The sequence below is a fragment of the Ranitomeya variabilis genome, chromosome 2 (genome assembly GCF_051348905.1).
Source record: "Ranitomeya variabilis isolate aRanVar5 chromosome 2, aRanVar5.hap1, whole genome shotgun sequence".
NCBI lineage: Eukaryota > Metazoa > Chordata > Amphibia > Anura > Dendrobatidae > Ranitomeya > Ranitomeya variabilis.
In genome coordinates, this window is record NC_135233.1 from 605,006,888 (window position 1) to 605,030,181 (window position 23,294).

Here is a 23,294-nt window from a genome sequence, read left to right on the forward strand (position 1 = left end):
GAAAACGGGTGGTGTTAGGGAAGGTGGTGGGTGGTTTGATGTGTCCACATCGTTGTTTGGAGGATTATTGGGGATTGTGGTATGGTAGGTCCGGTCCACTGTTGAGGCACTGTCAAGGGGAGTTTTTGTCGCGGTTTCAGTTTACGGCGGTGTTGAAAAAAGTCTTAGTGTTGTTAGGTTTTGACCCCTTTTTCTTCGGGTCACACTCATTTAGAATCGGTGCAGCGTCGGAGGCGGATGGTTTGGGTTTGGGTGCGGATGTGATAAGGCGTTTAGGAAGATGGAAGTCTAACCGATATTTGTCATACATTCGGCATTGATGGGAGTATCACGATGCGGGGTGGGATATTTGTGATTTTGGTATTAATTGTGGTTGTATTTTGCAGGTCGGACTCCTCTGTTGGCTTGGATATTTGGACATTTCTTCATTCATTGGGGTGCGATTCGGGCTGACGTTAGGCAAAATGGGAGGCAACTGGGTTTTTGCAGAGATGCTGTGGTTGTTCGTTGGTTGGATTTCGGGGCATGTTGTGGCGCAGGTTGTTGGGTGAATTTGCCCATGCTGTTCGGTTGGACCGCGCGCCGGATATAGTTGTGGTGCATTTGGGAGGGAACGACTTGGGGTCTAAGCCGGTGAGGGAGTTGATTCGGGATATCCGGTTTGACTTTCTGAGATTGTGGGTATCTTTTCCTGGGATGGTGATGGTTTGGTCAGATATTGTGCCGAGAAAGACGTGGAGGGTGGCACGTTCTTATAAGGGTATTAATAGGGCTCGGGTCAAGCTGAACAGGGCGGTGGGAAGTTTTGTTTCTCGGAATGGGGGCGTGGCAGTTTGGCATTTGGAATTGGAAGATGGGGTGGGGAACTTTTGGAGGAATGACGATGTTCACTTAAACGATATAGGTTTGGACTTGTGGGTGCTAGCCATACAGGAAGGAGTTGAGCGAGCAGTGGCGGTGGTGGGGCACTCGCGAGCCTGAGGTTGTCAGGGCTGCTCGTGTTTGGCGGGGGGTTGGGTTCTTGGAGTTGATGTTTTATGGGGTTGAACTGGCTTCGGTTTATGGGCTCTGGACGGGGTGTTTACCTCGGGAGCTTTTGGAGTTTGTTTGCCCGGAAACGGGTTACATGGTGCCCTCGAGCTGGTGGATACGGCTGAGGGTAAAGAAGGTTAGGTTAAAAAAGTTTGTGGGGGGGCTTTTGCCCATGGTGTGCCAGTTTTGCTAGCTCCAAGAACCCTCCCCTTCAAATTTTTTACACAATTGTATAAATAGTGTTATTATGTTTGTTTTGTTAATAAACGGCTGCTGTGGCCAATTTATCCAAAGGAAAAAATGGTCATGTGTTAATTTGTTCAGTAATAAGTTTTGGTTTTATGGGGAATTTGGTATGGTGGGATTATGATGTCATGAGAGAGAAGGACCAATCTTGGCGATACGCAGTCATGCTGACACCCCATATGTGGGGGTAAACCACTGTTTGGGTGCAAGGGAGAGCTCGGAAGGGAAGGAGCGCCGTTTGACTTTTCAATGCAAAATTGACTGGAATTGAGATGGGACACCATGTTGTGTTTGGAGAGCCCCTGATGTGCCTAAACATTGAAACCCCCCACAAGTGACCCCCTAAGGAACTTATCTAGATGTGTGGTGAGCACTTTGACCCACCAAGTGCTTCACAGAAGTTTATAATGCAGAGCTGTAAAAATAAAAAATCATATTTTTTCACAAAAATGATTTTTTCGCCCCCAGTTTTTTATTTTCCCAAGGGTAAGAGAAGAAATTGGACCACAAAAGTTGTTGTGCAATTTGTCCTGAGTACGCTGTTACCTCATATGTGGGGGTAAACCACTGTTTGGGCGCATGGCAGAGCTCGGAAGGGAAGGAGCGCCATTTGACTTTTCAATGCAAAATTGACTGGAATTGAGATGGGACGCCATGTTGCGTTTGGAGAGCCACTGATGTGCCTAAACATTGAAACCCCCCACAAGTGATACCATTTTGGAAAGTAGACCCCCTAAGGAACTCATTTAGATGTGTTGTGAGAGCTTTGAACCCCCAAGTGTTTCACTACAGTTTATAACGCAGAGTCGTGAAAATAAAAATTCTTTTTTTTCCCACAAAAATTATTTTTTAGCCCCCAGTTTTGTATTTTTCCAAGGGTAACAGGAGAAATTGGACAGCAAAAGTTGTTGTCCAATTTGTCCTGAGTACGCTGATACCCAATATGTGGGGGAGAACCACCGTTTAGGCGCATGGCAGAGCTCGGAAGGGAAGGAGCGCCATTTGGAATGCAGACTTAGATGGATTGGTCTGCAGGCATCACGTTGCATTTGCAGAGCCCCTGATGTAACTAAGCAGTAGAAACCTCCCATAAGTGACCCCATATTGGAAACTAGACCCCCCAAGGAACTTATCTAGATGTGTTGTGAGAACTTTGAACCCCCAAGTGTTTCACTACAGTTTATAATGCAGAGCCGTGAAAATAAAAAATATTTTTTTTTACACAAAAGTTTTTTAGCCCCCAGTTTTGTATTTTCCCAAGGGTAACAAGAGAAATTGGACCCCAAAAGTTGTTGTGCAATGTGTCCTGAGTACATTGATACCCCATATGTTGGAGTAAACCCCTGTATGTGCACACGGGAGAACTCGGAAGGGAAGGAGCACTGTTTTACTTTTGCAGAATTGGCTGGAATTGAGATCGGACGCAATGTCGCGTTTGGAGAGCCCCTGATGTGCCTAAACAGTGGAAACCCCCCAATTATAACTGAAACCCTAATCCAAACACACCCCTAACCCTAATCTCAACTGTAACCCTAACCACACCCCTAACCCTGACACCCCTAACCCTAATCCCAACCGTAAATGTAATCCAAACCCTAACCCTAACTTTAGCCCCAACCCTAACTTTAGCCCCAACCCTAACCCTAACGGTAGCCCCAACCCTAGCCCCAACCCTAACCCTAACCCTAGCCCTAACCCTTGCCCTAACCCTAGCCCTAACCCTAGCCCTAACCCTTGCCCTAACCCTAACCCTAACCCTAGCCCTTACCCTAGCCCTAACCCTGACCCTAATGGGAAAATGGAAATAAATACTTTTTTTAATTTTTTAATTTTTCGTAACTAAGGGGGTGATGAATGGGGTTTGATTTACTATTTATAGCGCGTTTTCTAGCAGATGTTTGATTGGCAGCCGTCACACACTAAAAGACGCTTTTTATTGCAAAAAATGTTTTTTGCATTACCACATTTTGAGTGCTATAATTTCTCCATATTTTGGTCCACAGAGTCATGTGAAGTCTTGTTTTTTGCTGGACGAGTTGACGTTTTTATTGGTAACATGTTCGGGCACGTGACATTTTTTGATCGCTTTTTATTCCGATTTTTGTGAGGCAGAATGACCAAAAACCAGCTATTCATGAATTTCTTTTTTGGGGGGGCATTTATACCGTTCCGCGTTTGGTAAAATGGATAAAGCAGTTTTATTTCTCGGGTCAGTACGATTACATCGATGCCTCATTTATATCATTTTTTATCTTTTGGCGCTTTTATACAATAAAAACTATTTTATTGAAAAAATAATTATTTTTGCATCGCTTTATTCTGAGGACTATAACTTTTTTATTTTTTCGCTGATGACGCTGTATGGCGGCTCATTTTGTGTGGGACAAGATGACGTTTTCAGCGGTACCATGGTTATTTATTTATTTGATCGCATGTTATTCCACTTTTTGTTCGGTGGCATGATAATAAAGCGTTGTTTTTTGCCTCTTTTTTTTTTTTTTACGGTGTTCACTGAAGGGGTTAACTAGTGGGACAGTTTTATAGGTCGGGTCGTTACGGATGCAGTGATGCTAAATATGTATACTTTTATTGTTTTTTTTTTTTTTATTTAACTAAAGGAATGTATTTATTGGGACAATATTTTTTTTTATTATTATTTATTTAGGATTTTTTTTTTTTTTTTTACACATGTAATTTTATTTTTTTTACATTTTTACTTTTCCCCGGGGGGGTGAAATCACAGTAAAGTGACAGATCACCGATGCTGTGCACTGTGTCAGATCGGCGATCTGACGGGCACATTTCCAGGCTTCCCGGCGCCTGCTCTGAGCAGGCGCTGTGAAGCCAGCTGCCTGCAGGACCTGGATGCAGCCCCTCGGCCATTTTGGATCCGGGGCTTGCAGGGAGGAGACGCTCGGGACAAGGTGAGCACATCGCCTTGTACCGATCGTCTCAGGGAAGCCCGCAGGGAGCCCCCTCCCTGCGCGATGCTTCCCTGTACCGCCGGAACACTGCGATCATGTTTGATTGCAGTGTGCCTGGGGTTAATGTGCCGGGGGCGGTCCGTGACCACTCCTGGCACATAGTGCCGGATGTCAGCTGCGATAGTCAGCTGACACCCGGTCGCGATCGGCCGCGCTCCCCCCGTGAGCACGGCTGATCGCGCTGGACGTACTATCCCGTTGGTGGTCATACGGGCCCACCCCAATGTCAGAAAGGGGTTAAAGCTCAGTTCACACTGCGCGTTTTTGCTGGCGGGGGTGTTCCTGCACCAAAACCTGAGTGCTTGGCAGAAAAGGAGCTGCTGCAAAAATGCAGGTTTTTCTGTGTTTTGTGGTGGCAGTTTTGCTGCATTTTTTCATGCTTTCTTTACGTTCAGTTCAATAGGTGAAAAACGCTAAAAGAAGTAACATGCCAAAAAAAACATGCAAAGCAGAAAATACTGATGAAAAAAACAAAACAATGTGTTCATGCGATTTCTGCCATCTCATAGGCTTTGCTAGTACTGTGTAAAGAAGGTAAAAATTAGCATTAAAAAAGCATGAAAAAAATACCCAATATGAACTTATCCTTACGGTAAAATCAGGATTCAAACAATATTTGCTGGAGCATTGCACTTTTTTTTTTTTATAAATTGGCAGTTTATGCAATGCATATGCAGCGCCCCAGAGTCCTGGTCGTTGCAGTAATGTCATTCTTCCACCAGGGGGTGGAGTGATATTACGTCTGAGGGCAATAAAGGAGATCCTCTGTGTATTTGTGACTGCTCGGAGATTTAGTTTTTGTTGACGCAGCTGCATCATTTACGGCTGCTAGACAGGCTGAATACATGTGGGGGTTTTCTGGCTGCTAGGGAATCCTCACATGTATTCAAGCTATCTAGCAGCCGCAAATCATTCAGCTGCCTCAAAAAAAACTAAATCTCCCAGCAGTCACAAATACTCGGAGACCACCCGAACATGCTCGGCAAAACCCGAGCAATGAGTACACTCGCTCATCACTAATGATAGGTACTCACTCACTGCAATACACTTCTCTTCTATATCTCTTTCTTAGGATGCTGCCGCACGTGGGGCAGGCGCAGCTCCGTGGACCCTCGTCCTCCTCAGACCGCAGTCTGGATCTGACTGGAGATCACTCCAGCCAGCTCGACCTGGAGACCTTTTCATCTCGGTCCCCAGCCAGGAACTCTCTAACGTTTCCTCCAACTACCAGTTTTACCTAAGTGTGAGGAGTAGCCTAGTAAATAGAACCTTTGCTCCCCCTAGTGGCTGGAGTGTGAAGTGTGTTGTGTGGATAGTGATACCTGGACAGAGGATCTCTGTTATTGCCCTCAGACGTAATATCACTCCCCCTGGTGGAAGAATGACATTACTGCAGCGACCAGGACTCTGAGGCGCTGCACTACCCCCCCCCGTGTATATCCAGTACTCCCGGACTGGGAAAAGAAAACAACAATACATTAGCAAAAAGACATGCAAAATTTTGAAATGCTATAAAACAAATTAATGTAACAGTGGTTCCCTGTTATGGTTCTCAATGGCAAGAGAACATAGCCCAGCAAACATACGAACTAGCTCTTGGAAGGATGGAAACTAAACTGACCATGAACTAAACCTGCCGCACAACTAACAGTAGCCGGGTAGCGTAGCCTGCGTTTTATCCCTAGACGCCCAGCGCCGGCCGGAGGACTAACTAATCCTGGCAGAGGAAAATATAGTCCTGGCTACCTCTAGAGAAATTTCCCCGAAAGGCAGACAGAGGCCCCCACAAATATTGGCGGTGATTTTAGATGAAATGACAAACGTAGTATGAAAATAGGTTTAGCAAAATTGAGGTCCGCTTACTAGATAGCAGGAAGACAGAAAGGGCACTTTCATGGTCAGCTGAAAACCCTATCAAAATACCATCCTGAAATTACTTTAAGACTCTAGTATTAACTCATAACATCAGAGTGGCAATTTCAGATCACAAGAGCTTTCCAGACACAGAAACGAAACTACAGCTGTGAACTGGAACAAAATGCAAAAACAAACAAGGACTAAGTCCAACTTAGCTGGGAGTTGTCTAGCAGCAGGAACATGCACAGAAAGGCTTCTGATTACAATGTTGACCGGCATGGAAGTGACAGAGGAGCAAGGCTAAATAGCGACTCCCACATCCTGATGGAAACAGGTGAACAGAGAGGATGATGCACACCAGTTCAATTCCACCAGTGGCCACCGGGGGAGCCCAAAATCCAATTTCACAACAGTACCCCCCCCCTCAAGGAGGGGGCACCGAACCCTCACCAGAACCACCAGGGCGATCAGGATGAGCCCTATGAAAGGCACGGACCAAATCGGAGGCATGAACATCAGAGGCAGTCACCCAAGAATTATCCTCCTGACCGTATCCCTTCCATTTGACCAGATACTGGAGTTTCCGTCTGGAAACACGGGAGTCCAAGATTTTTTCCACAACGTACTCCAACTCGCCCTCAACCAACACCGGAGCAGGAGGCTCAACGGAAGGCACAACCGGTACCTCATACCTGCGCAATAATGACCGATGAAAAACATTATGAATAGAAAAAGATGCAGGGAGGTCCAAACGGAAGGACACAGGGTTAAGAATCTCCAATATCTTGTACGGGCCGATGAACCGAGGCTTAAACTTGGGAGAAGAAACCCTCATAGGGACAAAACGAGAAGACAACCACACCAAGTCCCCAACACAAAGCCGAGGACCAACCCGACGCCGGCGGTTGGCAAAAAGCTGAGTCTTCTCCTGGGACAACTTCAAATTGTCCACTACCTGCCCCCAAATCTGATGCAACCTCTCCACCACAGCATCCACTCCAGGACAATCCGAAGATTCCACCTGACCAGAAGAAAATCGAGGATGAAACCCCGAATTACAGAAAAAGGGAGACACCAAGGTGGCAGAACTGGCCCGATTATTGAGGGCAAACTCCGCTAAAGGCAAAAAAGCAACCCAATCATCCTGATCTGCAGACACAAAACACCTCAAATATGTCTCCAAGGTCTGATTCGTCCGCTCGGTCTGGCCATTAGTCTGAGGATGGAAAGCAGACGAGAAAGACAAATCTATGCCCATCCTAGCACAGAATGCTCGCCAAAATCTAGACACGAATTGGGTACCTCTGTCAGAAACGATATTCTCCGGAATACCATGCAAACGGACCACATTTTGAAAAAACAGAGGAACCAACTCGGAAGAAGAAGGCAACTTAGGCAGGGGAACCAAATGGACCATCTTAGAGAAACGATCACACACCACCCAGATGACAGACATCTTCTGAGAAACAGGAAGATCCGAAATAAAATCCATCGAGATGTGCGTCCAGGGCCTCTTCGGGATAGGCAAGGGCAACAACAATCCACTAGCCCGAGAACAACAAGGCTTGGCCCGAGCACAAACGTCACAAGACTGCACGAAGCCTCGCACATCTCGAGACAGGGAAGGCCACCAGAAGGACCTTGCCACCAAATCCCTGGTACCAAAGATTCCAGGATGACCTGCCAACGCAGAAGAATGAACCTCAGAAATGACTTTACTGGTCCAATCATCAGGAACAAACAGTCTACCAGGTGGGCAACGATCAGGTCTATCCGCCTGAAACTCCTGCAAGGCCCGCCGCAGGTCTGGAGAAACGGCAGACAATATCACTCCATCCTTAAGGATACCTGTAGGTTCAGAATTACCAGGGGAGTCAGGCTCAAAACTCCTAGAAAGGGCATCCGCCTTAACATTCTTAGAACCCGGCAGGTAGGACACCACAAAATTAAACCGAGAGAAAAACAACGACCAGCGCGCCTGTCTAGGATTCAGGCGTCTGGCGGACTCAAGATAAATTAGATTTTTGTGGTCAGTCAATACCACCACCTGATGTCTAGCCCCCTCAAGCCAATGACGCCACTCCTCAAAAGCCCACTTCATGGCCAAAAGCTCCCGATTCCCAACATCATAATTCCGCTCGGCGGGCGAAAATTTACGCGAGAAAAAAGCACAAGGTCTCATCACGGAGCAATCGGAACTTCTCTGCGTCAAAACCACCCCAGCTCCGATTTCAGAAGCGTCGACCTCAACCTGAAAAGGAAGAGCAACATCAGGCTGACGCAACACAGGGGCGGAAGAAAAGCGGTGCTTAAGCTCCCGAAAGGCCTCCACAGCAGCAGGGGACCAATCAGCAACATCAGCACCCTTTTTAGTCAAATCAGTCAATGGTTTAACAACATCAGAAAAACCAGCAATAAATCGACGATAAAAGTTAGCAAAGCCCAAAAATTTCTGAAGACTCTTAAGAGAAGAGGGCTGCGTCCAATCACAAATAGCCTGAACCTTGACAGGATCCATCTCGATGGAAGAGGGGGAAAAAATATATCCCAAAAAGGAAATCTTTTGAACCCCAAAAACGCACTTAGAACCCTTCACACACAAGGAATTAGACCGCAAAACCTGAAAAACCCTCCTGACCTGCTGGACATGAGAGTCCCAGTCATCCGAAAAAATCAAAATATCATCCAGATACACAATCATAAATTTATCCAAATAATCACGGAAAATGTCATGCATAAAGGACTGAAAGACTGAAGGGGCATTTGAAAGACCAAAAGGCATCACCAAATACTCAAAGTGGCCCTCGGGCGTATTAAATGCGGTTTTCCACTCATCCCCCTGCTTAATTCGCACCAAATTATACGCCCCACGAAGATCTATCTTAGAGAACCACTTGGCCCCCTTTATGCGAGCAAACAAATCAGTCAGCAGTGGCAACGGATATTGATATTTAACCGTGATTTTATTCAAAAGCCGATAATCAATGCACGGCCTCAAAGAGCCATCTTTCTTAGCCACAAAGAAAAAACCGGCTCCTAAGGGAGATGACGAAGGACGAATATGTCCCTTTTCCAAGGACTCCTTTATATATTCTCGCATAGCAGCATGTTCAGGCACAGACAGATTAAATAAACGACCCTTAGGGTATTTACTACCCGGAATCAAATCTATGGCACAATCGCACTCCCGGTGCGGAGGTAATGAACCAAGCTTAGGTTCTTCAAAAACGTCACGATATTCAGTCAAGAATTCAGGAATCTCAGAGGGAATAGATGATGAAATGGAAACCACAGGTACGTCCCCATGCGTCCCCTTACATCCCCAGCTTAACACAGACATAGCTTTCCAGTCAAGGACTGGGTTATGAGATTGCAGCCATGGCAATCCAAGCACCAACACATCATGTAGGTTATACAGCACAAGAAAGCGAATAATCTCCTGGTGATCCGGATTAATCCGCATAGTTACTTGTGTCCAGTATTGTGGTTTATTGCTAGCCAATGGGGTGGAGTCAATCCCCTTCAGGGGTATAGGAGTTTCAAGAGGCTCCAAATCATACCCACAGCGTTTGGCAAAGGACCAATCCATAAGACTCAAAGCGGCGCCAGAGTCGACATAGGCATCCGCGGTAATAGATGATAAAGAACAAATCAGGGTCACAGATAGAATAAACTTAGACTGTAAAGTGCCAATTGAAACAGACTTATCAAGCTTCTTAGTACGCTTAGAGCATGCTGATATAACATGAGTAGAATCACCGCAATAGAAGCACAACCCATTTTTTCGTCTAAAATTCTGCCGTTCACTTCTGGACAGAATTCTATCACATTGCATATTCTCTGGCGTCTTCTCAGTAGACACCGCCAAATGGTGCACAGGTTTGCGCTCCCGCAGACGCCTATCGATCTGGATAGCCATTGTCATGGACTCATTCAGAGCCGCAGGCACAGGGAATCCCACCATAACATCCTTAATGGCATCAGAGAGACCCTCTCTGAAATTCGCCGCCAGGGCGCACTCATTCCACTGAGTAAGCACAGCCCATTTACGGAATTTCTGGCAGTATATTTCAGCTTCGTCTTGCCCCTGAGATAGGGACATCAAGGCCTTTTCCGCCTGAAGTTCTAACTGAGGTTCCTCATAAAGCAACCCCAAGGCCAGAAAAAACGCATCCACATTGAGCAACGCAGGATCCCCTGGAGCCAATGCAAAAGCCCAATCCTGAGGGTCGCCCCGGAGCAAAGAAATCACAATCCTGACCTGCTGAGCAGGATCTCCAGCAGAGCGAGATTTCAGGGACAAAAACAACTTGCAATTATTTTTGAAATTTTGAAAGCAAGATCTATTCCCCGAGAAAAATTCAGGCAAAGGAATTCTAGGTTCAGATATAGGAACATGAACAACAAAATCTTGTAAGTTTTGAACTTTCGTGGTGAGATTATTCAAACCTGCAGCTAAACTCTGAATATCCATTTTAAACAGGTGAACACAGAGCCATTCCAGGATTAGAAGGAGAGAGAGAGAGAAAGGCTGCAATATAGGCAGACTTGCAAGAGATTCAATTACAAGCACACTCAGGACTGAGAAAAAAAAAAAAAAAAATCTTCAGCAGACTTCTCTTTTCTCTCCTTTCTCTGTCAATTAATTTAACCCTTTTAGGCCGGTCAAACTGTTATGGTTCTCAATGGCAAGAGAACATAGCCCAGCAAACATACGAACTAGCTCTTGGAAGGATGGAAACTAAACTGACCATGAACTAAACCTGCCGCACAACTAACAGTAGCCGGGTAGCGTAGCCTGCGTTTTATCCCTAGACGCCCAGCGCCGGCCGGAGGACTAACTAATCCTGGCAGAGGAAAATATAGTCCTGGCTACCTCTAGAGAAATTTCCCCGAAAGGCAGACAGAGGCCCCCACAAATATTGGCGGTGATTTTAGATGAAATGACAAACGTAGTATGAAAATAGGTTTAGCAAAATTGAGGTCCGCTTACTAGATAGCAGGAAGACAGAAAGGGCACTTTCATGGTCAGCTGAAAACCCTATCAAAATACCATCCTGAAATTACTTTAAGACTCTAGTATTAACTCATAACATCAGAGTGGCAATTTCAGATCACAAGAGCTTTCCAGACACAGAAACGAAACTACAGCTGTGAACTGGAACAAAATGCAAAAACAAACAAGGACTAAGTCCAACTTAGCTGGGAGTTGTCTAGCAGCAGGAACATGCACAGAAAGGCTTCTGATTACAATGTTGACCGGCATGGAAGTGACAGAGGAGCAAGGCTAAATAGCGACTCCCACATCCTGATGGAAACAGGTGAACAGAGAGGATGATGCACACCAGTTCAATTCCACCAGTGGCCACCGGGGGAGCCCAAAATCCAATTTCACAACAGTTCCCTTTATGGGAGGTGAGAACACTTGAACGTTACAAACAGGAACATATTTACATTGTGCGCGCGACTTTCAGTTAAGTAAGTAACAGTTATTAACTAGCTATGAAACACAATTACCCATACAGGTATACTATGTACTAAGTGCAAGTACCCTCTAAGGGTATACTATCATAAAACCTCAAAGTGCAAATCAACATTCTCTTCTTCATGCAGGACTATCTATCAACCCCCACGGGCTCACTGCATTTTCCTTTAATTTACTCACATAAAATCTCAATTTTATTCAAAGTACATCATTACCCAACATTTCACTAACTTTCAGGCTACATAATATTAACTATGTAATACATTAACTTTTTGGTAAACCATCCCTTTAAGGCGAATTCAAGTCTCTCAATGAGGTAGTGCAAAGTAATCACATCAGCAGTATACAAGTTTACCTAAAGGCGACGTGACGTGATATGAGGGACCTGTTACGAACCCCCGAACGTTGGACATGGGTGGGCTACAAGATGTGTAATCCTGACCCGGAATTCTGCCGCACCAATGGGTTTTTCTTCAGGTCTGAAAGGCAAAGTTATGTTACAGCAGAATTAACAGCAGTTCCTGTTAAGAGGCAGTCTCTGTAAAAGCCTCCTTTGTAAAACCAGTAGAGAGCACCTTTAAGAATGTGCAAACTATTTACAGGAACAGTTTGTGATCATGCAACAGTCAGGGGCGGGCTGGGCCGGGTGGCAGAGGGGCAAGTGCCCCCCAGGCCGGTCCCCCCAGCAGCAGTTGCGGGCCGGTCCCCCCGGCAGCAGTTGCGGGACGCCCGGCCCTTTGCTGCCTAGAAGAAGGCTAGTGGCTCTGTACTAAAGTGTACAAATGCCAGGCGGCCATCCCTGTGTTGTAGACACGCCCACTCTTCTGCACACTGTGTGGGCATGTCTTCTGATCTCACCTCAGCAGCGCGCTGGCCAGGATGCTTCTTGCCATCCTCCGGTATGAGACAGAGCAGGTTCAGAGAAGAGGTCAGCTGGGGGGCCGGGGCAAGAGGTCAGGGACAGGGCCGGATCCTGCGTCGGAGGCTCTGAAGCACGGTGTGAGGATTTATTGCACCAGTGTGAACTTTCATGCAGCTCAGGTCGCTCTGTCAGTGGGAGTCATCGGCTCCAGCGTCACCCGATCTGCAGGAAAGTTCAAACTGCAGCAATAACTCCCAGTCAGGGTCAGACCCCAGTATACAGAGTCATCCTGCACTGACTGCTCCTGAGCCTGGCTCCAGAACATTATATGTCACATATAATTCCATACATTATAATGTGAGGTCTGCAGCCAGTTCCAGGTGTGATCAGTGCATATAACACTGCAGGCATGTGCTCATAGTATAGGACATTACTACACAGATTAGTGTATGACTGGTATGTAATATACCAGTGGTGGTGAACCTATGGCATGCATGCCAGAGGGGACGCACACAGAGCCCTCCTGGTAGGCACGTGCGCCATCTCAGCACTATCGCTGCCACCACTCTCTTCCCTAGCGTCGGTGCCACGGCCACTATCCTCTGCTCCTAACTCCCCCATCAGGCCACGCGCCGTTCCATCAGTCTGCTTACGGGCTGAGGACGGGGATCTCGTATGGGCTGAGGACGAGGATGGCGTGCGGGCTGAGAAGAGTGGTGGCGGCACTATTGCCTAGATGGCGCTCGTGCCCACAGGTAGGACTGATAGATGAAGAGACCAGATCAGCGTTGGAACGGGCAGAGGTAAGTGGATTTTTTTAATGTGAGGCCATTATACTATATGCAACATCACGTGGGTCCATTATACTGTATGCAGCATCATATGTGGCCATTATACTGTATGCAGCATCATTTGTGGCCATTATACTGTATGCAGCATCATGTGTGGCCATTATACTGTATGCAGCATCATATGTGGCCATTATACAGTATGGAGCACTATGTGTGGCCATTATACAGTATGGAGCATCAATTGGGGCCATTATACAGTATGGATCATCATCTGGTTCCATTATACAGTATGGAGCACTATGTGTGGCCTTTTTACAGTATGGAGCATCACGTGGGGCCATTATACAGTATGGAGCATCATGTGTGGCTATTATACAGTATGGAGCACTGTGTGGCCATTATACAGAATGGAGCATCATGTGGGACCTCAATACTGTATCAAGCACTCTGTGGGGCCATAATTCTGTATGGAATGCAGAGCCCCGTTATGCTGTATAGAGCACTATGTGAGGCCCATTACACTGTATGGAGGACTATGTGGAACCATTACACTGTATGGAGGACATTTTGTGCACATTATACTGTATGGAGAGCTGTGTTGGGTTTACCTTTGGAAAATCACCCTGTGATGGGGGTCATCATTCTTTGTTATTCTATAATAGAATATATACTATTCCAGGGGTCGGGAACCTATGGCTCGCGAGCCAGATATGGCTCTTTTGATGGCCGTATCTGGCTCGCAGACAGCCTGTGGCGTAGGAAGGGGGGGGCGGGGGGGGGGGGCCGCCCCGGGCGGCACAATGCGGGGGGCGGCACAATGCGGGGGGCGGGTCGCCGGCGGCGCAGAATTTACCTGTTCGCATCTCGGCTTCAGAAAAATGGCCGCCGCGATCTCCATCTGCGCATGCGCGGCCTCAGGAAGATGGCCGCCCCCACCGATAACCAGACAGAGCAGGATCGCGGTCAGGTAAAACTTGTTTTTTTTTTTTTTTTATTGAGAGCGGCGATCGGGGGGGGGGGGGATGGGGGGGGGGGGCCCAGGGCAGAAAGCTGGACACAGGGGGGCAGAAAGCTGGACACAGGGGGGCAGAAAGCTGGACACAGGGGGGCACAAAGCTGGACACAGGGGGGCACAAAGCTGGACACTGGGGGGCAGAAAGCTGGACACAGGGGGGCAGAAAGCTGGACACAGGGGGGGCAGAAAGCTGGACACAGGGGGGCAGAAGGGACTTTGGGGCAGAACGCTGGACACGAGGGCAGAACGCTGGACACGGGGGCAGAACGCTGGACACGGGGGCAGAACGCTGGACACGGGGGCAGAACGCTGGACACAGGGGCAGAACGCTGGACACTGGGGCAGAAAGCTGGACACTGGGGCAGAAAGCTGGACACTGGGGCAGAAAGCTGGACACTGGGGCAGAACGCTGGACACTGGGGCAGAACGCTGGACACTGGGGCAGAACGCTGGACACGGGGGCAGAACGCTGGACACGGGGGCAGAACGCTGGACACTGGGGCAGAACGCTGGACACGGGGGCAGAACGCTGGACACGGGGGCAGAACGCTGGACACGGGGGCAGAACGCTGGACACGGGGGCAGAACGCTGGACACGGGGGCAGAAAGCTGGACACGGGGGCAGAAAGCTGGACACGGGGGCAGAACGCTGGACACGGGGGCAGAAAGCTGGACACGGGCAGAAAGCTGGACAAGGGGGCAGAACGCTGGACACAGGGGCAGAACGCTGGACACTGGGGCAGAACGCTGGACATTGGGGCAGAACGCTGGACACTGATGCAGAAAGCTGGACATTGGGGCAGAACGCTGGACTTTGGAGCAGAACGCTGGACACAGGAGCAGAAAACTGGACACGGGCAGAAAGCTGGACACAGGGGCAGAAAGCTGGACACGGGCAGAAAGCTGGACACAGGGGCAGAAAGCTGGACACAGGGGCAGAATGCTTGACACAGGGGCAGAATGGAGAAACGGGGCATGATTGGAGACACGGGGCAGGATGACAGACATGGCGTCATGACTGGAGACACTGGAGGCAGGATTGGAGACAGATGGGGCAGGATCATGGGGCAGGATGGATACGATGGAGACAGATGGGGCAGGATGGGAAGATCATATGGGGCAGGATGGATACTCATGAGGGCAGGATGGGAGAACATATGGCTGGAGCCAGGAATGAGACACACGGGGGCCAGGATGGCGAATATTATTACCACAGGGGCTAATTAAGGGATATTATTACTGCAGGGATGTATTTATTTTATTTTTTGAGTATACTGTTTTAAATGGCGGGGCGGTCCTATTACTGTGTAGATTGACACTATGTCGCCTTCTTCATGTGGTGTAATGTAGAAGTTGGGAAAATTAAGTAATGTGTTCTGCAAGTGGAACTCGTGATAACTGTGTTATTTCCTGCAGAGACGAGTCCTGGCTGGATGAAGTGATGGCGGTCTGTGCGGGATGAAAGATGAAGGACTTCACTTAGAGACGTCACTGGTGAGTCAGTGTGTTACCTATACACTGTATACTATATACTGAGGTCCTGTGTATGTCACCGGTGATCACTGTATTACCTATACACAGACGCTGCATACTAAGTACAGATCTCCTGTGTATAATGGCACTTAGGGCTTGTTTCCACATGCGAGAAACACGTCCGTGTCTCGCATGTGGTAACCAAGTTCTGGCGTCGGCACTCCAGAGCGGAGTGTGCGGCCGCATAGGAACACATGGAGCTGCACAGCTCCGCTCCAATGTGCCGACGCCAGAACTTACGCTGGGTGTGCCTGCTTGTATGTACCACTTTAAGTAGTAAATGCTTTAGTTCCCTATGGGTCTGAGCCTCTCTTTTTTGTTCATTTTCTGTAAGACCAACACTTTTAAAAGGGCCACTGACAGATACAATTGCTCCAGCGGTCACTTAGTACACAAAGGAGTGTTCCTCTCTGCTGCACTAAGCCACCGCTGGACCTAAACAATAATTTGCTGTAAAATAATAAAATAGATAATTGACATAACTGACAATGCGTTGTGTGACATGTCCAACATTCCAGCTTCTTTCTTCTGCGAATGCCTCAAAGCTGGCATTCTCTCAACATCAGGTGGGAACAATGCCAGCTTCCAGTCATGCGCAGGAAAAAGAAGAAGCCAGACTGCTGGACTGATGTCATGCATCGCAAGCTCACAATGTAAGTTATTTATTTAATTTTTTTACTGCTAATTACCATTGTTTCAGTCCAGTTGTGGCTTTATACAGCAGGGAGGAGCATTCCTTGCTGTACTAAGTGAACATTGGAGCGATTGATCTGTCAATGGCCCTTTAAACATATTGTACGGCTCTCGCGGAATTATATTTCAAAATATGTGGCGTTTACGGCTCTCTTAGCCAAAAAGGTTCCTGACCCCTGTACTATTCTATAGTATAGACACTATAGGGCGCTAATGTAGGAGTTGTCTTTCTAATCTAAAACCTCAGTATTGCGGTTAAATTGATGTGTTGGCACTTTATGATAAATAAGTGGGTTTTAGATTGCAGTTTGGGCACTCTGTCTCTAAAAGCTTCGCCATCACTGTAATATACTGTGTTACAGACATCCAGACATCATCTCATGTCTATACAACCTTTATACCTAAAGCACCAATTGGTTGCTGGTATAAAATAGAAGTGACAAAAACTTGTATTAAAAATATTAATTTTTATTTCAATATTAAAATGATTTAAAACAGGAAATGGTACTGAAAGAAAACTGAGGCAAATTAACTCGTATAATTTAGAATTTTAGCAGCATAGATATAATAGCAGCATGAGTCTAAATAGTATCTATTGCCCAAAACCTTGGCTAAAATACATTAATATGTAGGATGTGTGCCTATATATAGGGGCTATGTGAGGGCTCATACTATATAGGGGCTCATACTGAATATAGTGGGCTATTTGGGGCTCATACTGTATATAGAGAGGCCATGTGAGGGCTCATACGAAATATAGAGGGACATGTGGGGGCTCACATTTTTTTTAAGTGTCTATGAGGCGGCTCATACTGTATATAGAGGGCTATGTGAGGACTCACACTAAATATAAGGATCTATGTGAGGGCTCATCTATTTATATAATTGTCTAAGGGTCACTTCCGTCTGTCTGTCTGTCTGTCACGGATATTCATTGGTCGCGGCCTCTGTCTGTCATGGAAATCCAAGTCGCTGATTGGTCGTGGCAAAACAGCCACAACCAATCAGCGACGAGCACAGTCCAGCGGAAAAATGGCCGCTCCTTCCTCCCCGCAGTCAGTGCCCGCTCCGTACTCCCCTCCAGTCAGCGCTCACACAGGGTTAATGGCAGCGTTGACCGCGGTGTATCGCACTCGGTTAACGCTGCTATTAACCCTGTGTGACCAAATTTTTACTATTCATGCTGCCTATGCAGCATGAATAGTAAAAAGATCTAATGTTAAAAATAATTAAAAAAATAAAAAATAGTTACATGCTCACTGTCCATTGGCCCCCGGATCGAAGCGGCCGGTTACCGACGCTCCTCGCAACGCCCCAGTGACCGCTCCATGCATTGCGGTCTCGCAAGATGATGACGTGCGGTCTTGCGAGACCGCTACGTCATCATCTCGCGAGACCGCAATGTATTCTTCAGACCGGAGCGCGCGAGGAGCATCTGTAACCGGCTGCTTCGATCCGGGGGCCAACGGAGGGTGAGTATGTAACTATTTGTTATTTTAATTCTTTTTTTTAACAGGGATATGGTGCATACTATGTGACTGGCCAATATACTACGTGACTGGGCAATATACTACGTGGCTCTGTGCTGTATACTATGTGGCTCTGTGCTGTATACTATGTGGCTGGGCAATATACTATGTGACTGGGCAATATACTATGTGACTGGGCAATATACTATGTGGCTGGGCAATATACTACGTGGCTGGGCAATATACGACGTGGCTGGGCAATATACTACGTGGCTGGGCAATATACGACGTGGCTGGGCAATATACGACGTGGCTGGGCAATATACTACGTGGCTGGGCAATATACTACATGGCTGGGCAATATACTACGTGGCTGGGCAATATACTACGTGGCTGGGCAATATACTACGTGGCTGGGCAATATACTATGTGGCTGGGCAATATACTATGTGGCTGGGCAATATACTATGTGGCTGGGCAATATACTATGTGGCTGGGCAATATACTATGTGGCTGGGCAATATACTATGTGGCTGGGCAATATACTATGTGGCTGGGCAATATACTATGTGGCTGGGCAATATACTATGTGGCTGGGCAATATACTATGTGGCTGGGCAATATACTATGTGGCTGGGCAATATACTATGTGGCTGGGCAATATACTATGTGGCTGGGCAATATACTATGTGACTGAGCAGTATACTATGTGTCTGAGCAGTATACTACGTGTCTGAGCAGTATACTATGTGTCTGTGCTGTATACTACGTGGCTCTGTGCTGTATACTATGTGACTGGGCATTATACTATGTGGCTGGGCAATATACTATGTGGCTGGGCAATATACTACGTGACTGGGCAATATACTACGTGGCTGGGCAATATACTACGTGGGCTGTGCAATATACTACGTGGACATGTGCAGCGCCCCAGACACCTGGTCGTTGCAGTAACATCGCTCCGCCGCTAAGGGGAGTGATGGTACGTCTGATGGCACTGAAGGAGTTCACCTGACCAGGTATCACAGACACCAATACACTTCATAGTCTGGCCTCCAGGGGGAGCTAAGGGCACTCCTCACAATCTGGTAAAACTGGGGGTTAGATGGGAAGGCAGACAGAAAGCTGACTGGGTTGGAACCAGGCAACATCCTGTGGCAGAGGGTGTTGCAGGGGAAGATTCAGGGGGGTCCCTGTCAGGGGTGGGATCCTGACAGAGGCCTAGCGAACAGAAAGAGCTTTACGGGACCGCGCCTGCACTTCATCGCGGCGGTACCCCAAGAAAGGACAAGAAGCGAGGTCTATTGTGAAGAGTGAGAAACGAGATCAATGCAACAAGGAGAAAACACCAGTAGGAGTCGTGCTGTAAGATCGAGGCAACATCCTACTGAGGCGTGTAGCCGGTGGCCGGAAACGCCGAGGAAGTACTGGCTCCAAGCCTTACTTCAAACCAATGGCAGGACAGTCAGTTATAGGCGGGCTGTCTCACCTAAATCACCTAAGCAGACATAGGGGGCAACAGTGGGAGAGGGGCGACTCTAGGGTCCCGGAAGAACTCCAGGCCTACCCGTCATACGGGTGCGTCCTAGCCATATCATCTGGGGGACGGAGGAGAACATCAGAATCAGTTGTGAGGGAACATCAGAAACAGACACAACAGTTGTGAGGACTATCCCGTGGTGCTCAGCAGGGAAGGACTACAACACACAAGCGCTAGAAGGAAGGCACAGATTTCCACCTGCAAAGGGAACTCTGGAGGTGCCATCGGACCGGCCGGTCTCAGCCAGCCCTGTTAACAGTGCTCTGGATTGAGGATCCTGAAGCCTTCAGTAAAGAGGTAAAGAGACTGCAACCCTGTGTCGTTATTCATCGCACCCTGCACCACACATCATCATTCTCAACTTTTACTGGACGCCCCTTAGCAGGGTCACGGACCGGGTCTAGCCACCGTGACAATCCCAGAACCGAGACAAAGAGGCCCGGTACCGGGTACCCCTCGGCCCTGCGACAGTGGGGGCGCTTCACATGCATATTCTAGTATACCCGATGCGTTAGAATCGGGCCACCATCTAGTACTGTATATAGGGGGAACATGTTGAGCTCAAACTCCATATAAGGGGTTATGTGACAGCTCATGCTGTAGATAAAGAAGTTATGTGGAGGCTCATACCTCATATGGCGGGCTGTGTGTGGACTCATACTGTATATAGGGGAGATGTCAGTATACTTAAAGGGAACCTGTCACCAGGTTATTACCATATAACCTATGACCACCACCTTTCAGCCCCATGTGACAGTGTTCTAATGCTGTGTATATGACGCCCTGTGACGTAAAAAAATAGGTTTTATTATACTCACCTACTGGGCAGTCCGGTCCGATGGACGCCGCTGGTCTTGTGCCTCCTCTCATCTTGCGATGGTGTTCTCCTTCCCTCCTTCGTTTGGGTGATGCATCCTATGTCATCCACACAGTGTTCCCCATTGTGCTCCTGCTGTGCAGGCGCTCTTCTGTCTGCCCTGCTGAGGGCACAGCACAGTACTACTGTATAATGCGCATGCATCAGCACTCTTTGGCCTTTGCCCGCACATGTGCAGAACTTTGCTCTGCCCTGAGCAGAATTAATTTCAGCTTATTGGTTTGGCCTCCACGACAGTCATGGTCTGTCACGTGGCCCCTCTGAGAAATTATATTTGATGTATATACAGATGATATGTCACTGATACACCAGTCACGTATTATCTTGTATCCATATTTCTAAATATATCCAGGTCTACTACACAGAAAGGTTATAATTGTATGTCAATTATATTCTGCTTTAGGGTATGTGTCCATGGGCTGGATTACATCCGGATTAGCTGCAGATTGAAAGCTGCGTACAACCGCAGCGTTCAACCCGCAGCGTCCAGATGTTACCGCATAGTGGAGGGGATGTTATGAAATCCCGTCTCCACTATGCGTGTGAACACGCATCCGGCGGCCCTACGTTTATGGACATGCGGTGCGTCTTTTTAGAACACAGCATATCTGTTCACCTTGCGGTGATGCTCCGTCTCAGCAAGGTAAATAAGACAGTCCTATGTATGGGGTGCGGAGATTCCGGATGTGTGCATTGAACACATCTGGAAACACCGCTTGTACAGAAGGGGACGGCGCTTTGGGCGGAGTGGGTTTTCCTCTCTGTCCAAAGGGCCGACAATCCGGACCGTGGACACGCACCCTAAAAGAATCCGGGGCATGTTCCCTCGGGCGCAGCCGACAGAGGGGCACCAGCGGGCCGCCTGATGATGTGGTCCAAGGAGGCTCCTCGGCGGCGGCATTCTGCCGCCCCTACACTGTGATAATCCCGTTCTCTGAGCCGGCTGTCAAATTAACAGCCGACTCAGAGAAAGTGCTGCGCGTCGAATCCCAAGTGTACAGCGACCCCGCCGAAGCTGTCGCTAGTACCCTTCCTTGGCTTGCCTTGTGATCCCTTCTCTTTAAGCCCTGACCACCACTGGCACTTCCGCATCAGTGAAGCGCCAGCAACGGCTGACGTCACTCTTCACAGACACAGCAGGGCAAGCACAGGCTGCGTTGCGGCGTTGGCAGTAAGTTCTCCAGGCTCCAGCTCCAGACCGCGGGGTAAAGGAGCTGAAGACACCGACCGAAGAATCAGATAATGTTTGAAATTTAAGGGGACTGGTTGGGGTCGGCTATATGGAGCCTGCAGGATAGGGAGGGAGCAGGGGCGAAGGGCAACGGTAGTAAATTGTGTCACTGAGTGTGAGGACTGAAGCAAAGCCAGGGGGCTGGATGAAATCTGAGGAACATATGATATGGGGGCAGAAATCAGGACATTATGGGGGCAGAAATCTGGACATTGTGGGGGGCAGAAATCTGGACAGTATCGGGGCAGAAATCAAGACATGATGAGGGCACAAATCAGGACATTATGGGGGCAGAAATCTGGACATTATGGGGGCAGAAATCTGGACATTATGGGGGCAGAAATCTGGACATTATGGGGATTCAGGAATGTACCTTGGCTTGGTCATACAGTTTCAATAGAGGTAAGGTTCAAATAAGGGAGGTTTGGGGGGGGGGGGTGCCAAACTGATCCTTTGCCCCGGGTGCAGGAAAGGCTAGATACACCTGTGCTGACACTGCACTAAACTAACATTTAGGCTACTTTCACACTAGCGTCGGGCTCGGCCCGTCGCCGTGCGTCGGGCCGAGGTCCCCGACGCTAGCGTTGTCCCCGCCGCACAACGGGGGCAGCGGATGCATTTTTCCCACGCATCCGCTGCCCCATTGTGAGGTGCGGGGAGGTGTGGGCGGAGTTCCGGCCGCGCATGCGCGGTCGGAAAAAGCGGACCGTCGGGAGCAAAAAACGTTACATGTAAGGTTTTTTTTTCCCGACGGTCCGCTACCACACGCCCAAGCGTCGCAAAACGGACGCGACGTTTGGCAATGCATCGCAAATGCGTCGCTAATGCGTCGCTAATGTTAGTCTATGACGAAAAAACGCATCCAGCAAGAACTTTTGCTGGATGCGTATTTTCGGCAAAACGACGCATTTGCGACGTATTGCAGTTAACGCTAGTGTGAAACTAGCCTTAGGCTATGTGCACGTCAGGATTTTCTGCAGAATTTTCCTGAACAAAACTGGACTTTTTCTGCAGGAAATCCGCTCGCGTTTTTTTTCGCATTTTTTTCCGGAGCTTTCCCAATGCATTATATAGCGGTAAAAACACGAAAAATCAGCAAAATTAATGAACATGCGTTTTTTACTGCAATGCGCTTTTTTCGCGGAAAAAAACACAACATATGCACAAAGATTGTGGAATGCATTATAAATGAGGGGATGCATATGTATGCGTTTTTTAAGAGTCTTTATCGTGTTTTTATAGGGAAAAATCCTGAACTTGTGCACATAGCCTTACACAGATTTAAAGAAAAAAGTTAATGACTGCTTCTTAGGGTGGACTGTTTTGTTTGTTTTACAATGGAGGTGAGTATATATGAATCAATTCTATGAGGACAAAATGCAATTTCCAAGCCACACACTTCTTTTTTCCAACACTGTTTCCTGGGCTCTAGATGATTTTCTGCAGTGACTCTGTGTGATCGCATGTTACTGAATCAGGATAGAGCACTGTACACATGGTCACGATTCCCTGGAATTGCCAGCGTAGTGATCGCCAGTATGAGTTTGCATACTTGCGATGCTCATGAGCAGACTAGAGTCTGAGACAACTCTCTGAGTAGCTCACTGAGAGAAGTGGATGAGAATCTAGTCAGCATTTGACCACAAGTATCCCATCATTACTCCGACGTTATCTTTTTA

General features: G+C 47.9%; 2 protein-coding genes across 4 annotated transcripts in view; one reads left to right on the forward strand and one right to left on the reverse strand.

The window, feature by feature from the left end:
• Positions 1-23,294, forward strand: part of LOC143807280 (WD repeat-containing protein 88-like) — a 180,638-nt gene that overhangs the window by 127,319 nt on the left and 30,025 nt on the right. The window lies entirely within an intron of this gene.
• Positions 1-23,294, reverse strand: part of LOC143807275 (uncharacterized) — a 65,715-nt gene that overhangs the window by 42,075 nt on the left and 346 nt on the right. The window contains exon 2 of one of the 2 annotated variants that reach the window (XM_077288637.1): positions 11,960-12,083. The exons of the other annotated variant lie outside the window; for it this stretch is intronic. The gene's annotated coding sequence lies outside the window, so the exon portion shown is untranslated. The remainder of the gene's footprint in view (positions 1-11,959; positions 12,084-23,294) is intronic. 2 annotated transcript variants of the gene reach the window in all.